Genomic DNA, 10077 nt, shown 5'->3' on the forward strand with positions numbered 1-10077 from the left:
AGCATTTATGTTATTTCCATTGACTTGTAATGGCAATAGTAAGAACTCAAGCTCTACCTTTTATAACATATTGATTTGCCAATGAGGCCAATGTCCATGGGCTCTTCCTCTTTAATAGTTGTTACAATGCAGGGGATATGCCCCTACTCCCTGCATTTGAAGCATTTGGGACTGGTAGTACTTGGAAATACAGCTCTGCCAGTTGATGGACTTATTGGTGTCTCAATTTAAGTGGCTACCACAGCTGGATCTGATGTAATCAGTTTTCCCGCTGACATGTTGTGCACTGGAATATGCAGTGGCCATCTTAACAGTAGTTGACAAGCATAGATTATTTTGTTGTCTGACCCAGCATTGTAGGCGGAAGGGTCAAGCGTTTTAAAATTGCTCTAAGCAGACTTTTCTAAGATTTCGTCTTTGTTCAAAGTCTAAGGCTTTCACCACTTTTAATTCTTCATAAGGAGTGTCTTGGCTAGGTTGGCAGTCTGATAAGTCTCCTGGGTGTCACCTTCAAATAAGGGACCAGGGTGCCACTCCAATCAGTCAGGAGGCCAGTTGATTGATTGGGCTAGCCTCTTTAAATTTATGAAAAAATAATCTGGGTACTCCCCTCTGTGGAATTTATGTACCACAACAAAATGTATTTGAGTATTTGCTGTGGTTTGAAAAAGGACTTCTGGCAACATTCAAGGCAGAGGTCTGTGTCAAATTATATTGGCTAATTTTTCAGTATGGGGACTTTTACTGTTTGTTGCAAAGTGTCCTGATGTTACTGTGCAGACTGCATACACCTGTGGCTCTTAAACGTTTGACTTCTAAGGACCCCCACTTAATCATTATTGGGACACCCACTGAATCATTATTGTAATCCAGGGCCCCCACGGAGTAATTGCTGGAAACCCAGAACCCCCGGCTTAGGCATTTTCGATGATTTGAACCCCAAAACAATACACAGGGGCCACTCATCATTCATACTGTATTCTGTATAAAATTGCACTGCTCCATGAATCAATCTGAGGATACTAACTCTCTTTTTAGCCTCCAATTTCAAATTCCTTCACATTTACATAAAGTTTAAAAAAAAATCAATTGTACATTTTGCTTATTTAGTTAAATACCATTCATCAATCTGTTAATATTATTTATTTTCTAAGCAGTTGCGGACCCCCTGAGTAGACTTCACAGACCCTCAGGGGACCCTGCACCAGAGGTTAAGAAACACTGGTCACTCAAGCTTCTTTTGGAGTTTCATAAAACAGTCCCACAGCGTCTGTCTTCTTTCTTCACATGTTTCTGTCCATGCCGTGAATTTCATTGCACGTCCTGTTGGGCTTTCTCAGAAAGCCACTCAACTACATCATCCCTTTGAATATATGAAGGTGAGTATGAGACTCTGGTCTCCCAAAAACAAGCCAAAGAGAGAACAAACGTATAGTAACTGAGTCTTTTCCTTTTTGCCACAACCCAATTTGCAAATGCACTTTTTCTCTGTCCTTTTCCTTTCTAACTTGGCTGCCCTGGGAACCCTCTCTTAATGAGTTATTAGTGGGAATAGAATATGACCTATGTCCAGTCAACATTTTTGAATCCCTCCCAGTCCTCTCAAGCCCCTACTCGCTTATATAGTGGCGTTTCCCAAACCTCTGCTGATAGCCATTTAGCAGAATACTCCTGTCAGATGGCAGCCCTTTCAGGGTTTCCATTCAATGTCTTCAATTAGCCCACTATGTCCCATGAGGTCTTTTGTAAACAAAGTAAGGCATTTGTGGGTAATCAGTCCAGTAGTTAGCTAGTAGTGTAGATTATAAGAACAGGTTTATTCAGTCCCAATTACATCAGTTCTAGGTAACTAGCAAGATAGTAAGTATACCCCACCGAGAGCAGCCCCCACTTATTCCAATTGACACTCATACAAACCATGCACCCATGAATATTCTATTACATCACATACACATTGGTTGAGCAGCAGGAAACTAAGAGAACAGGATAAAACGTATCTCCTCCCTTCAGAGAAGCAATGGAAAAGGACAAGAAGGTGGTTGGAAAAAATATGGGGAAAATACACACACAATACATCCTGTAAATATATGCATCACACCTTAAATTGTAAAGGAAGATCACATTACATAAATTATTCCTACAGATCACACTCGAGATATCTTCTGTTCCCACAAGAGAACAACTGAGATATAGTTGGCAGGATACATCTTATAAATATATACCCCCTCATCAAATTGTAAAGAAAATCACATTATACAAATTATTCATGCAGATCCCACTTTATATATTTTCTGTACAAAACCAGGGAACACCTGCGATATATGTAGCAGGACTAAGGGAATATATGACGTTACAACGCATAACATTACAACACGGACTTCACAGATCTTGGCCATAGAGCATTCGAATTGCCATCTATTGACTGAAGTAAGTGAAAGTTTACCTGGAATCACATTTAATTTGTACCGAAATAATCCCACAACCTAAATTAAATTTTAGTGTTGTAATAAATTCACAGATTTTGGATACAGAGATACAGCAATCAAATTGCAATCTATTGTCAGTTGTAAGTGAAAGTTTAACACTAATCACATTTAATTTGAAGCAAAATAATCCCCAACCTAAAATTAATTTTAGTTTTCTAATAAATGTACAGACTTTGGACATAGACATACAGCAGATGAATTTGAAAAAATTACCTGAATAAAAACCTCTGTAAGTTTACGCTAAGCTATTTCTTTTAGGATTTTTTAAAAATAGTTTTTTAAATCTGTTAACTCGGGGAAGATGCTGGTCAGTACTGGGTGTGGGGGATTAATATTCCAACTCCGCCAGGTACTTGTCTCAGAGAAGGTGCTGGTCAGTGGTAGGAGGCAAAATTGCTATTCTAACTCCACCGGCTGCTTGCCTCAGGGAGGGTGGTTAGTGTTGGGAGGCAAAATTACTATTCAAATTCCATTGGGTGCTTGCCTCAGGGAATGTGCTGGTCAGTGGTGGGATTCAAAATTCCTATTCTAACTCGACCAGGTGCTTGCCTCAGGAATGGTGCTGGTCAGTGGAAGGGGGCAAAATTACTATTCTAACTCTGCCGGGTGCTTGCCTCACAGAAGGTGCTGGCCAGTAGTGGGATGCAAAATTCCTATTTTAACTCCACCGGTTGCTTGCCCCAGGGAAGGTGCTGGTAGGTGGTGGGGGGGGAGGGGAATTACTGTTCTAACTCCACCAGGTGCTTGCCTCAGGGATGGTTCCTAGTCAGTGCTGGGAGGGGGGCAAAATTGCTATTCTAACTCTGCCATATGTTTGCCTCAGGGAAGTTGCTGGACAGTGTTGGGGGGGCAAAATGTATATTCTAACTGTGCCGTGTGCTTCCCTCACGGAAGGGACAGGACAGTGGTGGGGGAAAAGTGCTATTCTAACTTCATAGTGGGCTTGACTCAGGAAAGTACTGATCAGTTGTTGCTTTATGAAAATGTCATCAATTAACAGTGGAACAATGTCATTATATGTCAGGAACCCCTTATCCGATGTCAGTAATTGTTTGAGAGGAGCTCTCTCCCCACCACTAAGAAGGCCTTGGGTTAAATACCTTTACACTAAAGGAAGACTTTATCCTTGTTGGAGATCTTCCCTATGTACTGTTCTGCGCCAGTTAAGCAGATCTGCTTATTAAGGGAATGACTCGATCGCAACCACTTCCTGTAGCGGTTGGCGGTCTAGTTGTTTTTTTCACTCAAGACATTCCGGAGCTGTCATTGTGTCTGCGCGAGTTTCGCGTGACGCACTTCAACTGAAATCCAATTCTGAGAGGAACGTTTTTTTCAGCGCTCTTTCGCCTCGTCAGGAATTCCTCATATTAGCATAGTGCGCGTCAGACTCCTTTTGTTAAGGGAAGTACAGAGAACTTGTTTCTTGTTATTTAGTGAATATTTGTTTCTCGTTGTTAAATTCCCTCGACAGAGAAAAGGCTGCAAAACGTTGATGACAGACTTCGTGGGGTAATTCTTCAAAAGAGTCATCTCGTCAAATTCCACAGAATCATCGGATTCCTGAAGCCTGGCTACGTGAAGGAGGTGTTTTGCTAAACGAACAAAGGGAGCCGCATCTGTGAAGAGAAGTTGACTCCCGCTTTCCAAGTAAGACTGTTTATTTTTTGTTTGCATTTTGTTCAGCATTGTCGAGTCAAAGGAGCAGCAGTGTAGTTAAAAGAATAACTGTAATTCGGAGACTTGGAGATTCAACTCTTTTCAGATTAAGACTGAAGGAATTGCAGGATTTATTTTGCCATACTGACAAAAGAGAAAAACTGAAGAGTTTAATTCTTAAGAACAAAAAAGTGATGGTTAACTACTGAACTTTTCTCTTGGGCCATCAGCAAGTACAGATAGGATGGCAACTTCTCTAACCAAATAAGGAAGAAACTTTCCATTCAATTTTTAGAGGTTGTTAATTCTAACAGTCAATCAAATACCACAATAACACAGACAAAACCGATATTCTAGAGAGAAGCTAGTCTCTGGTCTTGAACAGGTAACGTCTAAGATAAAACTGAGATAAAGAGCAAATTGTAGATAAGAATTAAAGTGTGAGAGCAGAAAAAATAATGTCCCTTCTATTTTGCAGGGAACTCCAAGATTCCAAAAAGAGTTTCTGAAGAAGAAGTAGTGGCCGAGCAGTCTCTCTTGTTTTGTCTTCCACTTCCCCTTTCCCCCCTTGCTGAAGCCAGAGACAGTTGTCTTCACCTGTCGCTGGTTTCGGTGGAGAGGATTTGGGGTAAGATCATCTGCTCCTGAGGAGGTCGAGTTGCGTAGTTTGACATTATACTTTATTAACAAGTTCAGTAAAATAACCATAAAAAAAATACAAACAAAAACCATCAGCTTGACTTCAAACCATAATCACCTGCTCAACAAGCAGAAGACCTTGAGATGTAAAATAATTGAAAAACCTAATATTACAGCCAAAACTAACAAAAACATTTCTCTTTAGTATGTTGAGAGGGACAGGCGAAAGAAAAAACGAGGAGGCCAAAGTCGGGGCTCAATGATGCTAGGATTCATTTTGGTTAACAAGAACAGAGGCAGTATAAGCGGGGATGGGATCTTCCTCGTCTCCTTGTAGCCGTGGCTGCTGTCTTTCTACACCTCCGGTCGTTCTTCTTGAAGTCCCAACCTCTTAATTGCGGAATTTAGACCTCCTCCTGGGCAGCATGACTGAGAACATTGATTTGAAGACTTTAACCTCCATATTAGAGAATATGCAGAAACAGTTAGATAGTACGTTGGAGGAAAATAGATCCTTGCGAGAGGAGGTTAGAAGATTGAGTCAAGAGTCCATGCAAACCCGACAGAAGTTAGATGATTATGTAGCCTCAGGTTCGCTTTTTAGGGGAATCCATGGTTCCTCTGCAGCCCCCTCCCCTTCGGATAACTCCACTCAGGTCATTCATGCCATTTCCCCAACCATCCCTTTGGCCCCCCCAGAAAGATATGGAGGGGACCCTCAAAAGGCGCAAATATTTTTAACCCAGTGCTCCTTGCACTTCTTGTGTAGGCCAGTGATTTTTGCTGAAGATCAGTCCAAGGTGGCTTTTATACTGTCGTACCTTACAGGAGATGCAGCTGCATGGTCTATGTCCCTGGTCACTAGAAATGATCCGTTATCATTCAATTTTGAAGAATTTAAGGTAGAATTTGCACGGATATTTAATCGTCGTTCCGCTTCTCAAGCAGTAGATAATGAGCTTCTAGATCTCAAGCAAGGAAATCGTGATTTAGTTTGATATTTGGCTCATTTCAACAAATTGATCATCGAGACAAATTGGCCAGAAGAAAAGAGAGGAGCAATCTTCTACAGAGGTTTTAAAGACGAATTGAAAGATGCATTGGCACAAATCCCACACAGACCGACTGAGGTGTCAGAGCTCATTGACTTAGTTTTACAGATTGATCATAGGTTAGGAGAACGTCGCAATGAGAAGAAAAAAGATTTTAGAATGCCACCTCCTCGTTTTGATAGAATCAGAACAGAAGTGCATAAGACGTCTGAGAATTTGACTTCAGAAGAGCCAATGCAAATAGGTTCCGTTCGAGGACCTTTGACAAAGGAGGAAAGAGAACGTCGAAGGATGGAACATTTGTACTTATATTGTGGATTGTCTGGTCACTTTATAAAAAAGTGCCCTAAGAAACCCAAATCAGTGCAGCCGTTAAAAGGTCGGCTTCACCCGTAGAAGAAACTGCACGGGTGGAAGCAGAATCAAAGTCAGTTCCAGTCTCTCAAAAAATCGCCAACACCTTCCAATCAGCAGCTACTCACTTGGTGGTCTCATTCACTGTGAAATTTCGTGAGACTGAAGTTCATGGAGTTTGTGTAATGATTGATTCAGGAGCTACGGGAAACTTCTGTGACATCAAGTATGCTCGGCAAATTGGAATTAGATTTGTAGACAAGAGATTCGCGGAAGCAATCAGAGCAGTTGATAGCACCAATTTATCTTCAGGACCTATAACTCATGAAACCGAGACAGTCGTGTTAACTGGTTTGAATGGCCATACAGAGTTCATCAAGTTTAACTTAATTGATGCGCCTCAGTTTCAATTAATCCTTGGTCTCCCATGGTTAACTGAACACAATTCGCACATTGATTGGAATAAGAGATCTGTGGTAATGGATTCCTCATTCTGCAAGGAAAATTGTTTTGGAAAACAACCAAAAATGAGTGGGGAATCTCCTGCGAGGAGTTTAGCTCAATATCCCGTTGAGATCTGTACCGTGGAAACGAAGGAAATTCCTATTGAGTATCAGGACTTATCATCAGTCTTTGATAAAAAGGAAGCAGAAAGGCTCCCTCCTCATCGCCCATACGACTGCAAAATTGAGATAGAGCCTGGAGCTATTCTGCCTTGCAGTCGAATTTATGCTCTCACAGAAACTGAAAATAAATATCTCAAGACATATTTGGACCAACATCTGGCTAATGGTTTTATACGCCCCTCCCAATCCCCAGTTTCCTCTCCTTTATTTTTTGCACCCAAGAAGGATGGAGATCTCCACACTTGCATAGACTTTAGAGCCCTCAATCAAGTAACAACTAAAAAACGCTACCCTCTTTCTTTAATTTCAGCCTTACTGGACCAGGTTAAAAACGCTAAGATCTATACTAAGCTGGACCTGCGTGGAGCATATCATTTGATTCGGGTAGCTCCTGGGCATGAATGGAAGACCGCGTTCAGAACCCGTTATGGTTTGTTTGAATACCAAGTAATGCCATACAGGTTGTGCAATGCTCCGGCTGCGTTCCAGCATTCTGTGAATGATGTTCTTGGAGAATTTCTTGACAGAATCGCAGTCGTTTATATTGATGACATTTTGATTTTCTCCGAAAGTGTGGAAGAGCACGTTTCTCATGTCCGATCTGTGTTGTCAAAACTGTTAGAGAATCATCTCTACGTCAAACTGGAAAAATGCACCTTTCATGTGGAAGAAGTCGAGTTTCTGGGATTTGTGCTATCTCCGGAAGGAGTGAGCATGGATACAGCTAAGGTTAGAGCAGTTCAAGAATGGCCTTCCCCTAGAAGCGTAAAAGAAGTTCAGAGCTTTATTGAATTTTCTAATTTCTACCGAAGGTTTATCCCAGACTTTTCACACAAGGTGAGTCCAATTACTAGTCTTCTAAAAAAAAGGGGTCAAATTTGTTTGGAACAGTGTTGCGGAAGAGGCCTTTCAACTCTTAAAAAGAACCTTTACGCAGGCCCCCATTTTGTTGCATCCAAGAACAGAAGAGCCTTTTTATGTCGAGGCCGATGCATCAGATGTGGCAATAGGCGCCATTCTTTCTCAATGCCACAAAAATACAGGTCAATTTCATCCTGTGGCCTATTATTCTAGAAAATTGACTTCTCCCGAATGTAACTACTCCATTGCAGATAAAGAGCTGTTAGCGGTGAATAGTGCGTTTCTGGAATGGTGCCATTATCTGATGGGAGCAAGACACAAGGTCACTGTGTTCACCGACCACCGAAATTTATAATTTCTCAAATCAGCCCGGACCCTCACTGCTAGACAATTGCGTTGGTCATTGTTCTTTGCAGATTTCGATTTTGTAATAACCTTTCGACCCGGCTCAAGTAACGTCAAGGCAGACGCATTGTCTCGGATAAATTCAAATTCCTTGGATTCTAAGACTGAGTCGCAGGCTATAATTCCAGAAGAAAAGATTGTTTCAACAATAAGTAACTTAGGGCCTCATGTAGGTAGCTAAATACCGGTCGGTAACGGCCGAAATTCGGTAAATATCCCGTTACCGACCGGTATTTAGGCATTTGAGATGTAGGAGGCATGATTTAAGGATTCGGTAATTTACCGAATCGGTAAGGGATCGGTAAAATACCGAATCGGTAAAATACAGATTCGGTAAATTACCGAATCCTTAAATCATATGTAGGGAGCACTCAAGTGAGTGAATTTCAGTAGTAAGGATTCGGTATTTAACACCAACTACAGGTTGATGTTAAATAACGAATACCTTTCAAAAAGCTAAATTTGGCTGCTTTAAAAGTGCCATGTGGCAGACATACATGCCCTTAGGGCATGTATGTGCGCCACATGTGCACACATGCACGAATCAGGGGTGCAACAGGGTGTCAATGTGACACCCTGCCACCCATGATTATGCTTCCCCTATTACCGATTCGGTATTTACCGAATCGGTAATAGTAAATGGCTTCCCATTCATTCCTATGGGCCTCCAGGCCCATGAGAATGAATGGGAAGGGATGCATTATTACTGATTCGGTAAATACCTATTCATAAATACCGATATTTACCGAATCGGTAATAATTACCGATTGTTTACCTACATACTATTTACTGATTCATAAATACCGAATCGGTAAAATTCGGTATTTATGAATCGGTAAATAGTATGTTACCTACATATGGCCCTTAGACTTTCCAACAGAAGTTAAGAAAAAGATGACAGATCAAGAAATTAGCCAATGGGTCCAAGATGCTGAGGGGAGACAACTTAAGAATGGCCTTCCCTACTACGAGAATCAATTGTATCTTCCAACAAAGGAGCTCCAAGAAAGGCCATGAAATCTTGCCATGATGACATCTTAGCTGGACATAAAGGTGCACAAAAGACAATAGATTTGGTGGAAAGAAATTTTTGGTGGCCAGGACTTAGGCAGCAGGTACGGCAGTATGTCTCCACTTGTGAACGGTGTTTAAAAGGGAAATCAGATCGCCAAGCCCCACAAGGTTTGTTGATGCCAATGCCAACACCCCCTTATCCTTGGCACACGGTCTCAATTGATCTGATTGTTGATCTTCCTCCCAGCTAGGGATATAACACAATCCTAGTCATGGTCGACACCTTTACTAAGATGGCACAGTTTGTTCCCTTTAAAAATATTCCTCAGGCTCCACAATTGGTTCAATTGTTTTCTCAACACATAGTGAGACTGCATGGGGTCCCAAAGATTTTGGTTTCAGATCGAGGCTCTCAATTTGTCTTGCATTTTTGGAGCGCTTTCACCAAAAGATTAGGGATAGATGCTCGTTATTCTACTAGTTTCCATCCTGAGACAGATGGACAAACTGAGAGGGTCAACCAAGATCTAGAACAGTATCTTCGGTTGTACTTACTGGGACAAATGGTGGATTGGTCTGAATTGGTTTGGGCAGCAGAATTTGCTTATAATAATGCAAAACAATCATCTACTGGCTACTCCCCCTTTTACTTAAACAATGGTAGAAACCCAAGTCTGATTTTAGGAAAAGAAGAGGGTTCAGTACCTGCAGTGGAAGAGCTGGTTAGAGAGGTGCAGAGTACCTTAACACATGCAAAAGAAAATTTGATTAAGGCAAAACATTCTTACAAATTCCAAGCTGATAAAAAAAGACGAATAATCCTATCTTTAACTCAGGTGATAGGGTGTGGCTTTCTACAAAAAATCTGAAAATGAAAGAGAATCGCAAGTTCCAACCTCGTTACATTGGTCCATTTAAGGTGAACAAGATGATAAATCCAGTAACAGTTAAACTCCATCTACCCTCATACTTAAAGGTTCATCC

Source organism: Triturus cristatus, chromosome 4_1 (genome assembly GCF_964204655.1).
Source record: "Triturus cristatus chromosome 4_1, aTriCri1.1, whole genome shotgun sequence".
NCBI classification, from domain to species: domain Eukaryota; kingdom Metazoa; phylum Chordata; class Amphibia; order Caudata; family Salamandridae; genus Triturus; species Triturus cristatus.